The 19,428-nt window shown below is 33.4% G+C and overlaps 1 protein-coding gene across 5 annotated transcripts in view; it reads left to right on the top strand.

The window, feature by feature from the left end:
* Positions 1-19,428, top strand: part of LOC118200338 (protein Obscurin-like) — a 500,451-nt gene that overhangs the window by 7,628 nt on the left and 473,395 nt on the right. Inside the window, exon 1 of one of the 5 annotated variants that reach the window (XM_085822279.1) lies at positions 7,756-7,909. The exons of the other annotated variants lie outside the window; for them this stretch is intronic. The gene's annotated coding sequence lies outside the window, so the exon portion shown is untranslated. Of the gene's footprint in view, positions 1-7,755; positions 7,910-19,428 lie in introns of those variants that run through there. 5 annotated transcript variants of the gene reach the window in all.

Genomic DNA, 19,428 nt, shown 5'->3' with positions numbered 1-19,428 from the left:
TTTTATTTCGAAACATTTGCCTTTTTTTTTAGTCCAAAGGGCGTTATCCCAGAAAGGCTATTAATTTCGTTTTTTCAATTTTCGTCGAAAACATTCCACTTTTGAAATTGTTACCACCAAATATTATCGCCCTGTGTTATATTTAAAGAAATTAAATAATGAAGAATTTGCATAATGTATGTATGTTTCTCGCACTGTGATAAAACAACGGTAGTTAGAGCCAACAAATTTTGAATAACGTAACCCTCCACCGAATATGGGCATCTGGAATCCCTAATTTGGAATTAGGTTTATTTTCGATTTCATATTTTGTAACAATTTAACGAATTTTTGATTAACAAACTCAACGATTTCAAAGTGGGAAGTAGCAACACTGTTCGGGGAAAAAAAAAAAAAAAAAAAAAAAATCTTCAGCGTGCGAGACTGTGTATCAGAATTTTTAAAGATATGCTCAATTTGAAAAATATTTTGCCATATTGCTGTTGAATTGAATTTTATGGTGTGGAAAACATGATATTTAATAAATAAAAGCATCTCACAAAATGTTGAAAAAACGCCCTTTGGGCGTAATAATATAAAATCTAAAAGCTTTCAGAATTATTATTATTATTATTATTATTATTATTTTTTGTCTAGCTTGTTTTGATATTTATTAATTTTATCTTAATAGACTTAAATTCAGTAAAATGTTCCTTAAATTAGATATTATTATATATTCAATTTTATACATGTTTAAAAGTTGCCAGTTATTTACTTCAATAGAATTAATTTTTCTTGTTTGATTTTAATGTAATTAATTACTCTAAATTAAAATTTATTCGCAAAGGAATGAATTAATATTCTATAGATGCTGAATTCTAGCAATAATTTACGCGACATATACTGAGTGATATTTGAGAGATACTGAATTGACATATTTATATTGATATATTTTGTATGACATATAAGTGACAGATAGACAAAATAGACAGATGTTTTGTTTTGCACTCGCTACATCTTTCTGCCCACAGGACGAAATATCAAGCTGAGGTACGAAAAGGCATATAGAGGAAAGAGAAATTGGTTCGAGAGGAAAAATATTCTGTTATCATTTGAGACGAAATTTTTTAAGGCCAGATAAAGAAAGGTATGATTATAAATTAAAAAGAGAATACATGAAAAAAGTAAAAATAATCCAGACTATATTAATAAAACATATTACTGTCGAAAGCTAGCTACATTTGTGGTTATTACGGTTTTGAAAACTCAGAAAGTGAAAACTGCAGGCATTTATTAAAAATTTCACCTCTTTAGGCTGTTAGAGGACCATATGAAATTAAATTGTGCCATCTGTGGGGAAGAGGAATAATTTTTTGCCAGGTAATTATAGCCTTTTGGAAATATTGGTTTACAGAAGGTGAAAAAGACAAACAAAACCGACTTAAGACATGTGAAAAGTATAAGATTGCAAAGCATGAAGATTGCAAGTTACCAATACTTGAAATTAATAAGAATATTTGAAGATTCATAAATACTAATAAAAGAACAGAACAAAACCGAACTAATAAAATCTGAAAAGCAAAAGGCTACAAAAATATAATTACAGTTACACTTTGATATTGGTGATATTACACATTTTGATTGCACAAAAGTTTGATTTTAATAATTGTGTCGGCAGTGCTTGATGTATTGAGGCATATTTTGTTTAAAATTTGGCACAAAACTGAGTTGATTTAATTCTTAAAGCGCCTCGTTCAAAATGTTCAGCGTGTTTCTTGTTTCCCATTCTGTTGCTGATGTTGTGGCTTATCTTATTTGTGTGACAGTAGCATCAGAGTAAGCCCACGAAATTCATCGTGGCAGTGCACGATTGCACCTGTCGTGGCTTGCGCACCACAGAAGTGACAGTACGACTTTGCTCAGTTCCGCCCCCTCATTTTGATGGAGAGCATCGCGAGAGGGCGGGTCCGAGGGTCGCCCACCTCGTCTTCCTTTACAATCAGCCTCTCGAGAATACTTTTGGCTAGCCGCATATTTAGAGTGCCCCATGCCGCGCAGACACTATACATTGTCAAACATCTGTGTCTTCACCGGAATTCGAATCCGGGCCCTTAGGTACGGCAGTCAGAATCGCTAACCACTCTCCCGGTTGGGAAGCAGTTACCCATTTTAGTTTTGCGTTCATCGTACCCTTTTTTTGTTTGTTTTGTTCCCTCTTTTTAGTATTTTACTTTTTTATTGCACTTATTGCATAACCCCTTTTAAAATTTCATCGATCCCTAGGGGTCAATACCAACACCGTTAAGAATCCCTGCTCTAAAATATCATCAGTGAATTTGTTAAGAGAAAAACGAGCAAAATAGCACTTTAGAATGTTGAAATTTTATTTCAAAAATGAGCTAAGGACTGACAAACGGATCACTTCGGATGCAAAAGCTGCAGCTACGCCACCGACTACACCGTTTTATAAAAGACTGCTTAATGCCTTTATAATACGTAAAGTTCTTTATAAAGCTCTAAGAGTAAAACAGCCAGTATATTATAATGTCTTCGTTAGATGCAGACATAATGTAGCCGTTTTCAATATAGCAAATCCTTTCGTATTTTTAACCTACTGCATTGTAACGGAATATTCAAATGCAAGTAAAACATTTTTACAGAAACTTTCTTTATTTTCCATTTGTCTCAAAACTTCTGGTTTACATTTATTGATTGCAACCACACATGTAGGAAGCGAAGTACTCCTTGCACACACAAACACACACACACAAAAGGGGGTGAGTTCTATATCTACTTGGCCGATTGACGAAATTTAACCTATGTTTTTCATACCTCGAAAGCGCGACTTATGATATATATTAGATTTATATATAGCATCGTTCTAGCATAGGCATTCTGGCATACAATAGGACAGTTATTTTTTTCAAATATCAACTCTACGCCTGAATTATGACAAAGTGCCAAGTTTTGTAAAAATGACACTAGTAGTTTTTAAAAAAACAGCTCTCATAATTTTAGCTCCTCAGGTTTAATTGAATTTGCCATATATTTATTGATACCTCTTTTTATATTAAATTTAATTGATTCCTACTTCTGAATATCGAAATTCAGATTTGATCCAAATAAAATTTGCAGATAGTGTCTGATTTGTTTTTCAAATTTGCAATTTTTAGAAAACATTTTGAATTATAACCTATAAAATTGTTGTCATCATCTTAAAATAGATGTATTTCTAAGCGTACCTGTAAAAAATTAAAGCTTTTTATTCAAAATTTCGTAAGATATACGTGAATGTATACATTAGCGAGTTTTGAAATTTGACATATTTGTTATAAGCGATAACAATGCTATACATGTAGTTTGTGAACTTTGTTAAAATTATTAGAAAGAATGAACGATGAATCATTTTTTTCCGGTTGTGCATAAGGAAAGGAAAAGGAAAATAGGTTACCATAAATTAAGAATCTCGCCAAGTGAATTATTTTCGGCGAAAACTGAAAAAAATGCACTAAGATTTCTTGGTACGTTTTCTCACCAAATTTTACAAAATTTAATATTTAATCATAATTTGAGTTGTACAATCGAAATATGAAAAAAAAATCGGTATGTCATTTAAAAAAAATGTCCAATTTTCTGTCAGAATAACTTTGCTATAACAATTCTGTACATAAATATAATATGTATTCTAAGTCGCGCTTTTGTGACACGAAAAAAGCAAATTAAATTCTATCAGTCGGCCCAGTAAAACGGGAGATATAGAACTGTCCCATTTTGTGTGCGTGTACATCTATATTGCGTCAGAGAAAATTGTATACTACGTTATTTGATTTTCGTTTGCTTAAACTTGAAATTTTACATTGTCTAAACATGACTTAGGTAAACGGCATTTCTTTTGCTATGTATTTTGATTCAGTTCCATAGAAATTTTTACACGCTTAAGCAGGTGAAAAATACCCGCACAATTCTTAAATATTTCCTTTTCTAAGAAATAATGTTCTAAATTTAAGTCGAAATGAGAAAAACGGTGCAGAACTAAAATATCCCATCTTCCTCCAGTAATAAAAATAGATCCCAGGCATGAAATATAAACGCGACTAAAAAAATAGAAAGATCAAAAACTATGTTAACTCAAATGAATGATTTATTTCTTAAACACCAAATGTGCTAATCGGAACCAAGGCTGCAAAAAAAGTGCTATTTACGCCTTGCGTTAACGGGCATTTTCGCCATTAGTAATTCGGAGAAAATCTGTTAAGAACAAGAATTTGTGAACATTTTTAAACTCAATGAGTACACAGAACGGAGGGGTTGCTACTGTGCCATTTTCAGTTCCGTCGTTAATTTTGGTCTTTATCACCTATCTGAAGTTACGTTACGTATTCTGCATCTCTTTTTAAGTCCCAGGAAAGGGACTGAATATTTTCTTCATCCTTTTGGAGATCAATCCTTCAAATAATGCATTGATTCTCAACCTTTTTTTGTCGCGGCACACTTTTAGCGATTTCAAAATTTGGCGGCACACAAAGAAAAAGATAAGTTTAAAAGTTGTTTACTTACCTATAATTGTGTAAAATAGTTTATGATAATAATTTTGAATGTAAAATAAAATAATATTTACCACAAAAACAGCAGTACGTTCATTAAGGGATTAATTACAAGTTAATTTTGGTCTTTATCACCTATGAGAATATAAGAATACTTTTAATGAGAAATTTGAGCTTGATGTTTTTGATAATTTAATTTATATTTGGTCATAACAATGACAATGCTACTCTCATATCGTCTTCTATATTAAATGTAGAATGTGAATCTGTAAATGTAGAATCTGAAAATGCGAATTCATACAAATAAGATGTAGAAAACTGTAATAATATTTTTAAGGCTTTTTTGGCCATCATGGGATAATCGCATCTAATGTTAATCCAAATTGAATTAATTGATTTTTCCGAATATTTTAAAATTAAATCTCGATTATTAGAAAGCGAAATGAGTTCTTCCTCATCGTTCTAAGTAAATTCAAATACAGAAGTCTTCGTCACCAAAATCGGCTTGGATACCACTATTGGCACGCTTATTAATGTCTTAGAAACCGAATTTCGCCAATTATCATGTGTACCGTATACTAGAATTAAACCAATTATAACTCATTTCTAAAATTTGGCCGCACACAAAAGTGCCGCGGCACAGTGGTTGAGAATCACTGAAATAATGCCTTTATGACATTAGTCTCAAATTGGCTGCCCACGGGCCAAATGCAGGCCCCGAAGCAATACTGTTGCAAAGCTTTTAAGCTCTAATTGCTTTCTAGAGATTTATATTTATTTTAAATAACCAATTTTATTTAATTTGTTAGTCTTTCATGTAAGCCTTCATTCACCTAATTGTCAAAGCCAGATTATTTCAAATTGGTACCGCGCGTGAAAGAATGGGAAGAAAGAGTTTAAAAACGAGGTTCAGTAGGAAAGTTAGAGAGAGGCTATTGTCGTCACTTCCGTTGCGTGATCTTGTAGTCGCGGAGTTGTCGCTGGTTCGCATGGCATAACTGCATTTACTTGCTGCCACTGGTTTCGACGCGGGGTTAAGAAACAGGAATTATCTCAGCCCTGTAACCTATCTCTAACACTTGTGCATATCTTCGAATTTTTAGTTTCGTTCAGGGACTTCAGTTACCGCCCAAGTTACCGTAGTGTGTTAGCGTCGAGTTCACGCATTGTGTATTTTAAAGAGTTAATAAAGAGAACCCTTCTCCTGTGCAATTACTGCAAACTCAGAAGTTAGGCAAGTGAACCCTACAACTTGAAGTCTGAGTGCACATTATTTTCATCACCATTAAAACGAATAGAATAACGGACCAGAAAAATGTATAAATTGAACTAAGTAATTCACAGTGAGAAAAAAATCTTATTAACAAAAGTGAGGAGATGCAGTTTTTACTAAATTTTATTCGCATTTGCCACCCCCCCCAAAATACTCTTAGTTACGAATCTTTATACTAAGAATAATCGCTTTGTTTCGTGAATACATTAATATGTGAACAGCACTTTTTGTAGTTTGAGAATATAATAGTTTTCATTACTAAGGAATTTTTAGTTTAATTAATATGGAAGTTTAGTAGAGTTATTTATCAGATTCATTAATAAGAAAAAATGTGATGTGTACACCACATGACTTCCTTGTACGGAGTATTAAATTATACGCATTTTTTCTTGCATTTCTTTTAACTTATTGGATTGAATTAAATCTACTTCGCCGACAGCGCATAAACCACAATAGAATAAATGTATTCTTTAAAATTCACTCTATTTGCTTACCATGGCGACACTATGGCGCTAGTTTCGCTTAACAGTATTATATTTCGTTCATATTATAACTCAAAATGCACAAAATTTATATCATTTAAAAAATTATCTAATCGTTGTCACTAAATTAAAAAATTATCTAATCGTCTTCTATTCAAATACTATAATAATGTATAAAAGAAATTAAGCAAAAAGAAAAAAAAAAAAAAGAAAAGAAACAGTTTTTCACAGACGATTGAGTATTTCACATTCAAATAATTCAGTTCTCACTTCGCGAGAAGGCAAAAATACATAAAAACTCAAAATATCTGTATTAAAAATTACGAAGTAAATCTTAAACACTTATTTCGTCGAAAAAATTCGAGAAAGGATTAAGCATGATTTAATTCGCAATAATAAATGAAGGCGTTATCTTTGTTATTGCGAAGCTACGTTTCTCTAGATTGGCAACAATTCCACTACCCTGCTGTTTCAAATGTAAACAAGCAATGGCCGCCATCAAAAAAATTATTAGGCTTAGCGGCATTTGAACAACTTTAAAATTGTTCATAATTCTAAAAATATTGCATACAGATTTACTAGAGGCATAAAAACCTTAACCGGAAGATAAGAACAACATAATTCAATCATTTTTAAAGCAAAAAATATACAATTTACAAACATATAAGAGTAAAGAAACTGAGATCACTGAGCCGGACGTTCGTACAGACGCCACAAAATATTATCTTCAGAATTCATTTTAAAGCAGTTTTATAATCTTTTTGGAGGAAAAGAGTCTTTTATTCTGTCCTTATGTACAGATATCACGCAGAAACATCGTTAAATTGCATTCGAAAGCGGTCAAAATGGATATTTTCGTTGAAATATGCTGCCTGAAACTTTTCGCGATTACAATACTTCCTTTTTACTTCGTACAAGGAAGTAAAAAACCAGACTGACCAATGAGCATCCACAATGCATGGTAAAAATAATTTGTAGTAATCTTCGTTCGTTACATGGACATTATACAAAACATTTTGTACTTAAACATAAAATTCATAACAATTTACGTTTTAATAAGTGTATTTCAATTTATGCGTCAAAGAAAAATTTAATAAATAAGAGAAAGAGAATTTTGTCATTATTTACCCTCAAGGTTTTTCCCAATTGGAAATATTTGTCTGAAAATTTTTCTATCTTACTAGGAAAACTGAACATTAATAGGATAAACTGAGAAAATATTGAAAACTGTATGCGAACACTTAACGCTGCATCGAGAATTCTAAACATATGCTGCTTTTAAAAATTTTCCAACTTTGGTGTTGAATTGTATATGGCATCAGTGCCAAGAAAATGATGCTTAATAATAAAGGGACAAAGAGAAATGGGTTAGCAGGAGGGTGAAAATACCTTAACAAACCCTTTTGGGCGACCGTTAAAATTTGAAACCTATCTGATTTTGCCTTTTATCGTTTTTATTATTATTATTGTTTTGTAGAGTCATTAGGTTAATTGGAAGCAGAAGAGATGAAAAATATGCAACCACCTTCGCCGGGAATCGAACCACGGACCTCTGGAATACCGGCCCAGCGTTCAGAACCACTACACCACGAAGGACGCTAGGAAGGCGGGAGAAATATCTTATAGTTTAAGTATGTTTTGATAATTGTTCAGTAAAGCTAAGTTTAAAATTTAATTAGAATGCTTTTATTTTGTTGATAAAAGTTTTGATTTTGCTAAGAGCAACAACAACTACAAAAGAAGTTAAAAAAATGTCTTAAATCTTTCAGATTTTACTTAACGCCCGAAGGGGCGTTTTTTAAACGTTTTATGTGTTACCTTTATTTATTAAATATCATGTTCTTCGCACTTAAACCACAAAATTTAGTTCAACAGCAATATGGCGAAATAATTTTAAAATCAGCATATCTTTAGAATTTCCGATACACAGTCTCGCGCGCTGGAGGTATTTTTTTTTTTTTTTTTTTTTGGTACAGTGTTGCCATTCCTCTCTTTCGGACGCCCATATTCGGTGGAGGTTTACGTTCTTCAAATTTCGATGGCTCTATGACCCGTAGTTTTATCACAATGCGGGAAACATACATACATTTATGCAGATTCTTCATTATTTAATTTCTTTAAATATAATACAAAGCTGTAATATTTGGCGGCAACAGTTTGAAAAATGAAGCGACGCAAAATACCAAAACGAAATTAATAACTCTTTGGGTTTAAAAAAATACGGACTGACAATTGTTTTTCAAATTCTGCTTTCAGCCTGCATTCAATTTGTACTTGAGACCACTGACTTATGATTTTTACTTCGAGAAAAAAGTTTTTATTAAGTGCTGCGAAAAAGGTACATAATTTAATAAACTGTACAATGAAGTTGTGTGCTACCAACATTAGATATTTTAAAATAAGTAATAGTATGATAGTTACCGGTAGTTCCCAATGGATGCTTTTAATTAATTGTATTCTTCTTGCAACTACGTTCTTCTGAAATTAAATTATTCTCGTAATTTTTTTCACGATTCAGTTTTCGTATGAAGAAATTAGTAAAAAACATCGGGAGGGGATGGAATAACCTAGTATGTACACTGCGAAAAAAAAAAAAAAAAAGCCAGTTTTATAATTTCTCGTTTTACTGGGCCGATTGACAAAATTCAAATTGCGTTTTTCACGCCTCGAAAGCGTCTTGTAAGATATACATTAGATTTATATATAGCATTGGTCTAACATTGGTTCTTTGGTCGCAAACTCGGACTTTTTCTGAAATAACATACCAATTTTTTCCCATATTTCGATTCTACGACTCAAATTATGCCTAGATATTAAGTTTTTAAATTTTTGATGAGAAATTTAAAGAGTAATTTAAAAATTTATCTTGGCGCGTTTTTTCGAGTTTGCGCCAAGAATAATTCACTTGGCGAACTTCTTAGTTTATAGCAATCTATTTTCCTTTCCTTTTTTTTCCTTGCCCCGAGCGGAAAAAAGTCATGTTGATATTTTCAAATAATTTTAACAAAGTTTAAATCATATTTTCGTTATTGTCGCTTATAATGAATCCACCAAATTTCAAAAGGCGCCAAAATGTAAATTCTACTTTAAGATGATGGCAAAAATTTTATAGGTTATAATTCAAAATTTTTTTCGAAAACAATTATAAAAATTATTTTAAAATACAAATTTTAAAAGTAAATTATAAAAAATGTTCAAATTTGATTTGAAATGAACCTAAATTTCGAAATGGGAAAGGAAGAATCAAATAAGTTTAATAAAAAAAAAAGAGAAATTAATAAATATATATCAAATTCAATTGACATGGAGGAGCTAAAATTTTGAGAGCAAATTTTTTAATAACTACTCTTGTGATTTTTAAAAAAACTTGGCAGTTTGGTACACTTTGAGTCTTAGACTCGAAATATGGAAAAAAAATTGGCCTGTCGTTTCAGAAAAAGTACGATTTTCTGTCAAAATACCTATATTAGAATAATGCTACATATAAATCTAATACATATTATATGTCGCGCTTTCGAGACATGAAAAGCACAAGTTGAATTTCGTCAATCGACCCAGTAGAACGGGAGATATATAGAACTGGCAAATTTTTTTCGCAGTGTACCTAATAGGTGGGCCTATTAGATATTATTATATTAATTGTTATTATCAATTAGGCCTTCTGCGAAGGGACAGACAATTTACATCCTTGTCTTCTCCGAATTCCAAACCCGGGCTCTTCGGTACCACTAACCACTTTCTCATCTGGGCGGTTCATTTATTGACCTCAAAATCGTCTTTAGCGGTATTTTTCCAAAGAATTTGGAATGTTACTTCACTTTGCATTTCACTACCAAGTACTTATTATCCATTGCTTGCTTACACTTACATACAAAACCCATAGGTCAAAAATGACCATTGCTCTTAATGGTGACTGGGGATTGAGGGCTTGACGGGTGGCCTTCCTCTGTGGTCAAAAATGTTCTTTGGCTTCATTTAATTTTAACAATCGTTTTAAATTTGCTCTACTATCCCCTATCAGTGATTTTATGAGGTTGATTGCCAGTAACAACAACCACCGATGGCCTACGCGTAGGTCAACAGTGACCAAAGCTCTGATGGACATCGCCATCCTTCGGTTTAATTTTATTTTAAAAATATATTCAAATCTATTCCGGTGCACTATACTAATGACGTATTACTTGGCCATATTTGGCCGTCCTTCCATATGTTTGAGTGATCAGTAACGTAGACGGATACTAGCACGCTACTTGAGGCCAAAAAGAGCGTTTGCCCAAATGGAATATTAGTCTCGAAACGGGATTTTGCGTTCAATCACTATAAGCGGCGTAATATGTTTCGTGTTATTGCCATCAAATATTATCCCTCTGCATTATTTTAAAAGAAACTAAATAATGAAGAATTTGCAAGAATATATGAATATTTTTGGGAATGTAAAAACAAGACGGTACTAAAGCCATTAAATTTTGAATAATGTAGTCCTCTACCCGAACATGTGCACCTGGAAGCCCGAAGTTTGAATTTAGAATTTCGAAGTGTGAAGAAGATGATGCTTAATAATGAAGCTAAAACGGCAAAACAAATGGGTCAGCAGAAATGAATGCAACAGCAGACTAAGTAGACTGCGAGCTCAGCGAGAGCGTCAGAAACCTTAGCAAACCCTTTTGGACAACCTTAAAATCTGAAACCTTCCAGATTCTTCAATTTAATTTTTTATATATGTTATATGAACTTCATACTGCGTAAGAACGTTTAAAAATGATTATCATTGCTCCTTCAGGTCTGCCTCTTTTTTTTTTCTACCTCGGGAGAAGCTCTGATAAAGATTTTTGGTAACCGTTAAAGAGAAAACTAAACGACACTCATCTATCACAGATTTATAAGGCTACTGGACGAGAAAAATCCCTTCCTGAAACTCTCATTAGAATTGCTGCTCCATTACGAAAAGAACACGAGTTCTTCTTGGAACTTGTGAATCACCTGGTAAACACATGACACATGCATACATACATACATACATGCACACACATCGCACTTCGAACTGCGAGTTGCTATTCATAGATTCTCCCGTATCAGGCCTTGCGTTCTCATCGTGTCTTCTTTCTGAGACTGCCGGCAAACCCTGCCAGAGCAATGCTAATTCTTTTTTGGTGGCTTCAAAATGGCGCGAGTCAAGCTTTATTTAGCGCTGAGCATCGAAGTCGGTTTCCTCTGCGCCTACCTGACGCTTAAAAGGTATAATATGAATTCGAATGTCTGGAATTTTTAGGTGCCACGGGTTGAACGAGCATCGGTTTCGCAATGTGTTTAATGTCGTCGCGACAGCGTTTGTTCGCTGAAACCGTAACTATTCGGCTTGTCGCTCACTCGCTTATCTAAACAATAGAAATTCTTTTGTGGAAAGTACAACAAACCAGAAAAGGGATTCAATTTATACGGTGTATCGGATGTTAAATGTCTAGGTTGCGCAAGTACGATATAGAAAAGGCGGGAAAGGTTTTTGTGTTGCGTCGAAATTTCGAAAGATGCTTAATAAAATTGCTAACTTTTTCAAATAAAATGAAATAAAAAATTCGTACGCCTTTTTAAATAAATTAGCCGTTCGCGCTGCCAGCCACATAAAATAGTTCTTATGAAAAGAAAAAAAAAAAAAAAATAAAGATTTTAACGAATCCAGTTCACGTGATTTGACGAATCGAAATTAGTAATTAATAACAAATAAAACGAATGTATGAAATCACTTAGTTTGTTAATTAATAACAGAATAAATTTGAAAGAGAAATTAAAAATCTTACCCGTTACTGAATGACAACACCCTGCCGCGTGGAAGATACAACTATGTTAACTCCGGCAGTAGCAACATATTTCTTTTAAATCACCGAATCTGTTGATTCTGTTCGAAAGACAAATATATTGCGTTTTGACGTGTAGTAACACATTCATTTTACGCCGCTAAATTTTCTGATTAAATATGAAATATCTTACGCTTTGCAGAATGGCGACAGGTCGCTTAAAATGCAACCCATTGCTGGGTTTTTTAATCAGAAGCTCATTAAATCCGCATAAAACACCAAAGAAATTTTAAAAAAAATTGAAATTCAAAACCTCGCCTTCAAAGAGCACATTTTTGAGTGGAGGAACACAGGAGTCAGAATTTGGAGACGCTAGTTGCTGCAATTGTTCCACAGTGCTAGGAACTTGTATACATATTCTTCATTGTTTAATGACAGAGAGTAGCCGCATGAATGGTCAGCCGCCTAGATTAATTATTATGAGACAGGGAAAATATTATGTAAGGATTTCTATGGTTCTAATTAGTATATTTTATGAGAACCGTAAATAATTTCTTTTAAAAAAATCTGAAAAGTTTCAGATTTTAACGGCCGCCCAAAAGATTTCGGTAAGGTTTTTTACGTTTTCGCTGAGCTCGCAGTCTACCAGTCTGCTGTTGCTCTCGTTCCTAATAATCCATTAAAACTTTTTTATCCTCGCACTAACGCCGTATACAGTTCAACATCAAAATTACAAAAATTTTAAAAGCAGTAGAGCAGTATGCGTTTAGAATTTCCGATGTAGCATTAAGTATTGGCATAACATTCTTCTGCTTTTTTTTTTTTTTCGTTTGGCTTTTGTCATAACTTTCTATCTAAGCTGGCTTTACAAAACGCTTTTATCCCAAAGGGGCAATTTGTCCAGAAGTGCTATTAATTTTGTTTTAGCATATTGCACCGTCCACTATAAAACGGCATTTCACTTTTCAAATTGTTGCTACTAAATATCAGATCCTTGCATTATATTTAAAGAAATTAAATAAGAATTAAATAAGAAGAATCTGCAAGAATGTATGAATGTTTCTCATATTGTGAAAAAACAACGGTACCTAAGACGTCAAATTTTGAACAACGTAGTCCTCCCCTCGAATATGGGCATCTGGAAGAACAAATTTTCAATTTGTTTTATTATCTATTTCATATTTTGTAAAGCCCACCAGCGGCCGAGCGCTAAAGTCGCTGAACACTGCTAGTTCGGTCCGAGGTTCGAATCCTGCGAACAGGGTGGCTGCATGAGTGTTTTCGTGGTTTTTCCCATGTGTAACGTGGATACGAGCCGTGTTCCTTAGAAAGTCCTCCACGAAGGCATCCATCTCCTTAGACAGATAGCCCTCGAGGCTTTGCGGTAATTAAATAACCTAATCTAACCATATTTTGTAAAACTTTAACGAATATTTATTTAACAAACAAACAAAAAAAAAAAAAAAAAAAAGAGAGAGAGAGAGAGAGAGAAGCGCCTCTGGGCGTCTGAAAGAATGAATGACGTCTGAATATAAAATCTGAAAACATTCAGATTTTATATTTTTTTCTTTTATCTTTTTATTATTAGCGTTTTGTGTGTTACTTTTTATTTAATAAATAACGCGTTTTGTGTGCTTACACCACGTAAATTTCGATTCAATGGAAAAAATCACAAAATGTTTAAAATCAGCATATCTTAAGAATTTCCGATAGACAGTCTCGCGCGCTTGAAAATTTTTTTTTTTTTTTTTTTTTTTTTTTTTACAGTGCTTTGTCTGCTCGTTTTGAAATGCTCGAGTTTATTAACCAAAAATTTATTTAAGTTTTCCGAAATAGGAAATTGTTCGGGTGGCGGATTACGTTATTGAAAACTGGACGGCTCTAGGTACCGCTGTTCTTTCACAGTGCGAGAAACATACATACATTCATGCAGATTATTCATTATTTAATTTTTTTAAATATTATACAATTCGATAATATGGGGTGGCAACAATTTGAAAAGTGGTACGCCGTTTATAGTGATGGAACCCAAAATGCCGATTCGAAAATAACGTTCCTTTTCGGCTAAAAATATTTCACGAATAATTTCTTTGAAACATCTAATGATTTTAAAAATAACCAAAATTATTGCTTTTTTGATTACACCAATTTAATCAATAATTTCTGTCAGAATACTGCATCTTTGTGGAAAATTTTTCAACATGACAACTTTTTTTAATTATGCCCTGATAAAGCTTAAAATGAAAAAAGATATTTTAAAGCATTTCATTTTTTGTTCAAGAAAAGCACCGTAGAAAAATTAAATACGAAGTATGAAATACATATCAACTTTTTATTCCTTTCCTTCCGGACATTCTCAAGTATTACTTGCATTATTTTTAGAATACTATTCTGTTTTTCAGTATATATTTAGAGTAATGATATCAACTCAAATCATATCGATTGTTTCATTATATATTTTAATTTTGTTCCTATTGAAGAATTCGATGATAAGGGATACAATGATAGTTGCAAATATCTTTTGATTTACTGAATTGCAAGACATTGGAAGCCAAATGTATTTTGTTTTCGGCAGTGTTATTGCACTTAAACAGTTGATCTTGTCGTTTAAATTTATAATCTGAATAACTTACCTTTGCCGAATGGTAACACACTAGTAAAGAAACGTTTTGTTTCGAGCAATGGCCACGCATTGCACTTAATTTGCTGTGTTCGTGAACCAAAAATTCATTAAATTGGCATAAAATATGAAATAATCTGATGTGGACACCACATGACTTCCTTGTACGGCCTATTAAATTATACATATTTTTTGCTGAACTTCATTTAAATTTATTTTCTCCTGTTTCATTAGACATATTTCTTATTCTATTCATGCCCACCAGCGGCCGAGCGGTAAAGTCGCTGAACACTGGTAGTTCGGTCCGAGGTTCGAATTCCGCGAACGGGCTGGCTGCATGGGTGTTTTCGTGGTTTTCCCCATGTGCAACGTGTATACGAGCCAGTTTTCCTTAGAAAGTCCTCCACGAAGGCATCCCTCCCGTTAGGCAGATAGCCCTAGTGTGCTTTGCTATAATTAAATACACCACACCACACCTTATTCTATTCAGTTTTCACTTCGCGGCAAGGCAATAATACATAAAAGCTCAAAACATCTTCATTAAAAATTGTAAAATACAGAAAAACCTAAAACACCAAATACAGTTAAAACAGCTTAAAAATACGTTTTGAAATTAAAATTAGAGTTGTTAAGCAAAAAGAAGCAATTCTGCCAGCGGGCAGGAAGACAAAAACTTTGGCACGCACAACTCAAAGTTAATTTTTGGTCCCTCTGGAGAAAAAGACAGTTGGTTTAATACAGTAACTGACTTAAGTGACTATTATACTAAGAGATTCAAATATAAAGAAATGGCGGCTTCGTTAGACCAAGCGAAACTTGCAATAGTTATATAGTTAAGTTTTTCAGTTGTTGATAATTATATAACTATTGCATGTGCATTAACTGAAGGCATCAAAAATCTTAACCGTTACATTTGGACAACATAATTCAATCAATAAAATACTGTTTAGTGTCTTTGCTTATAAAGTGTTTCAAAGAGAAAGCCGAAATTCTAAAATTACAAATTTTGGATTTAGTAACCGTTTCTTGGCACTTTTTGGCGGTAGGGCAAATTATGCATGTTATACCCCAAATTTTTATTCTAAATTGTTTTTAATGGAATAAGCGGAAACTTAATAACTGCTGAAATCATTGGAGGCTGATAAGAAACTTTAATTTCATAAAATTTTAAATTAGGTTTCATGGAACAAAAATTATCTTAGCAAGAAATCCTTCCCATATTGATTCATTCTTAAATTGGAACGACCAATTTTAAAGACTGATTTAACTGTGCCCTGTTTCTAAATTATTCTGTATAATATTAACGAAAAATAAATGGTTAGTATAATTAAAAACAATATTAGTTTAAAAGCATTCAGCGATTTAAATATCGTCAAGCCTTCCAACCGGGATAGTGGTTAGTGACTCTGACTACCGATCCGAAGGGCCCGGGTTCGAATTACGGAGAAGGCACGGATGTTTGTAAATGTATAGTGTCTGTGCGGCATGGGGACATTCTAAACGAACGGCGAGCCGAAGACGGCGAAGTCCTCTCGAGGAGTTTGTGGTAGGAGAATAAGAGTGGGAGACCTTTGGACCTCCCCCGTAGGTGCTTTCTCTCAAAATTGGGATCGAAACTGAACTAAAGTCGGGCTGTCATCAATGTGGTGCTCAAGGCTCTCCCCAACGACAAGCGCATTTGATGCTTTGCCACGATGAATGACGAGAGTTTGTGCTGACCATTGTCAGACAAGTGAGATTAGAAACAACAGCAACAAATATCGTTAATTATGAGGAAAAATATAGTGAAGGAAAAGGAAAAGTCTTGGAAAATATTATTTCCGTGAAATAATTATAGTATGTGTGTATTGTGAATACGACAAAGCACACTAGGGCTATCTGCCTAAGGGGAGGGATGCCTTTCGTGGAGGACTTTCTAAGGGAAACTGGCTCGTATACACGTTACACATGGGGAAAACCACGAAAACGCCCATGCAGCCAGCCCGTTCGCGGGATTCGAACCTCGGACCGAACTACCAGTGTTCAGCGATTTTACCGCTCGGCCGCTGGTGGGCGAAATAATTATAGTGTTACCGTATTATAAACAAAGCAGGAATAAATAAATTAAATTTTGCAAACACTTTTCTTCTTTATTTACAGAAAGAAGAAATTCATTACTAGTAGAATTTATGAATATTTTTTTTTTTTTTTTAAACCAAATTACACGTGCAGCAAATTTTAAATTTACCATTAATTTGAATTACATCACCGTGTTCATTAAGTTGCTATTATTCTTTGTAAATCTGAAAGATATGCAATCTCTATAAGTCCATGTGTATTTCTATAGATCCGTTTCACAATGCAGGAACAGATATACCTCCATTTTTGACACAGCTCCAAGTGTCAACCTTTCAAGAATCCGAAAACCGCGCTTTTTGATGTGTTGAGCTTCTTGCGATTCTGTTTTTACGACACGCTGCGAGTGTTACAAGTGTCGCATAAATTGAAATGCGAGCTTCAAATTTGGATTGAAGGTCTTCTATTCAGTTTTATTAGGCATGCATGAAGTCTTTCAAAGATGTTACGTGTCTGAAGGAGTAAAAACAGTTGAAAATATAGCAAGGAATTTTATTTTGAAATGTTTTGCTTATTACGTTCCACTCATACTGTATGCACGATTTACTACACACACACATTTTACACTCATCTGGTTTCATGAACTAGTAAAAGTACTTGCCAAGTGATACCTGAATAATTACGGTTACGATAGGTTAGCTGATTACGGCAATGTTTCTCGAGCGCTATGAGCATTAACACTGGATGGTGAATGGGATTCTTTGCCACCGTTTTGATGTCGCCATTTCGGCGTCAAGACATATTTTTCTTTCCACGAGTGCTTTATATCTTGCCGCATTATATTAAGATTATTTAGCTTAATAATTTTGTTTACCTTTAGTATAGTGAAGACGTATTTTTTTTTAAATGTCTATATCATATCTTGCAGTATTGTAGTATTAAGTTTATTAGACCAAAAGGGCAATTAGCCCAGAAGGCTATTAATTTCGTTTTGGCATTTTGTGTCCTGCACTATAAAACGGCGTTTCACTTTTCAAATTGTTGCCACCAAATATTAGAGTCCTGCATTATGTTTAAAGAAATAAAATAATGAAGAATATGCATGGATATAGGTATGTTTCTCCAACATATCCAACGGTACTTAGAGACATCTAGTTTTGAATACCGTAGTCCTCTACTCGAATATGGGCATCTGGAAGCCCAAATTTGAAATTTGTTTTTATTAACTATTTCGTATTTTGTAAAGCTTTTAAAACTTTGGATTAATCAACTGATCGATTTCAAAGCGAGGAGTGGCAACACTGTGCGGAATAAAGCATTTTTATCTCCAGCGCGCGAGACTATCTATCGGAAATTCTGAAGATATGTTGTTTTTAAATATGTTGTGATTTTCCCATTGAATCGAATTTTACGAGGCTTAAGCGCCAAGAACGTGATATTTATGAAATAAAGTAAACAGAAAAAATGTTAATCATAAAAAAGACAATAAAAAAGTTTTGTAAAGCCATCTTAGTAAGAAAACCGAACATTGCTATGATAAACTGACAAAAGACAGCAAATGCGAAAAATGTATGCCAATACTTAACGCTGCATCGAGAATGCATAATTTATTATTAATATTATTACAAGGACACAGCCCCGACCTTCCTAGCCGGCACAAGCCGGTCGTATGATCAAAAAATGGGACTGGCCAGGAAAAAAAAAAAAAAAAAAATCTGAAATGTTTCAGATTTTAAATTACGTCCAAAGGGGCGTTTTTTAACATTTTGTGTGTTACCTTTCTTTATTAAATATCATGTTCCTCGCACTTAAACCATAAGATCCAGTGCAACAGCAATATCGCAAAATAGTTTTGAAACGAGCATATCTTTAGAATTTCCGATACAGAGACTCACGCGCTGGAGATAAAAATGTTTTTTCTGCACAACGTTGCCATTGCTCGCTTTGAAATCCTTGAGTTTGTTAATCAAAAATTCGTCAAAGTTTTAAAAAATAGAAAATCGATCATAAAACAAATTTCAAATTTCAAATTTGGTCTTCCACATGCTCATATTCGTTGGAGGATTACGTTATTCAAAATTCGATGACTCTATGTACCATTGTTTTATCACAATACGAGAAATATACATACATTTATGCAGATTTTTCATTATTTAATTTCTTCAAATATAATGCAGGACTCTAACATTTTGTGGCAACAGTTTGAAAAGTGAACCGACATTTATGAGTCCGACGCAAAATGCCAAAACGAAACTAATAGTCCTTCGGGATTCAAATCCCTTTGGACTAAAAAAAAGAAAGAAATATTAGAACAAACATAAACAATCAAGTCCAAAATGTGAGTCTCAGTGCCGAATTCCAATTCTATCTTTGTTCGTATTTATAATCTTCATTATTGTCTCTGCAAAATCTTTCAAATTTGAATAGTTCCTTTTAAAATCTTGCTTAAAATTCTTGCTATATATTTCTCTCTTGCACTCTGGGTAAGCAAAGGATGCATAATTTATACATATCCATATTTGTAAATAATTGTATATATATTATAAGGAAACTGTGCCCAAGATGAATCAGATTCCGTCGGATTGTCTATGTCGACGAAAGAGTGACGGCGAAACGGCTAGACCCTGGACAGGACTCTAATGAAAATGTCTTACAGAATTCTAGAAAAAATCCAGTTTTAAAC

Source organism: Stegodyphus dumicola, chromosome 1, assembly GCF_044657685.1.
Source record: "Stegodyphus dumicola isolate Sdum_Otavi_A_Nest chromosome 1, ASM4465768v1".
Classification (NCBI taxonomy): Eukaryota; Metazoa; Arthropoda; class Arachnida; order Araneae; family Eresidae; genus Stegodyphus; species Stegodyphus dumicola.
This window is presented reverse-complemented; position numbering and strand designations above follow the sequence as displayed.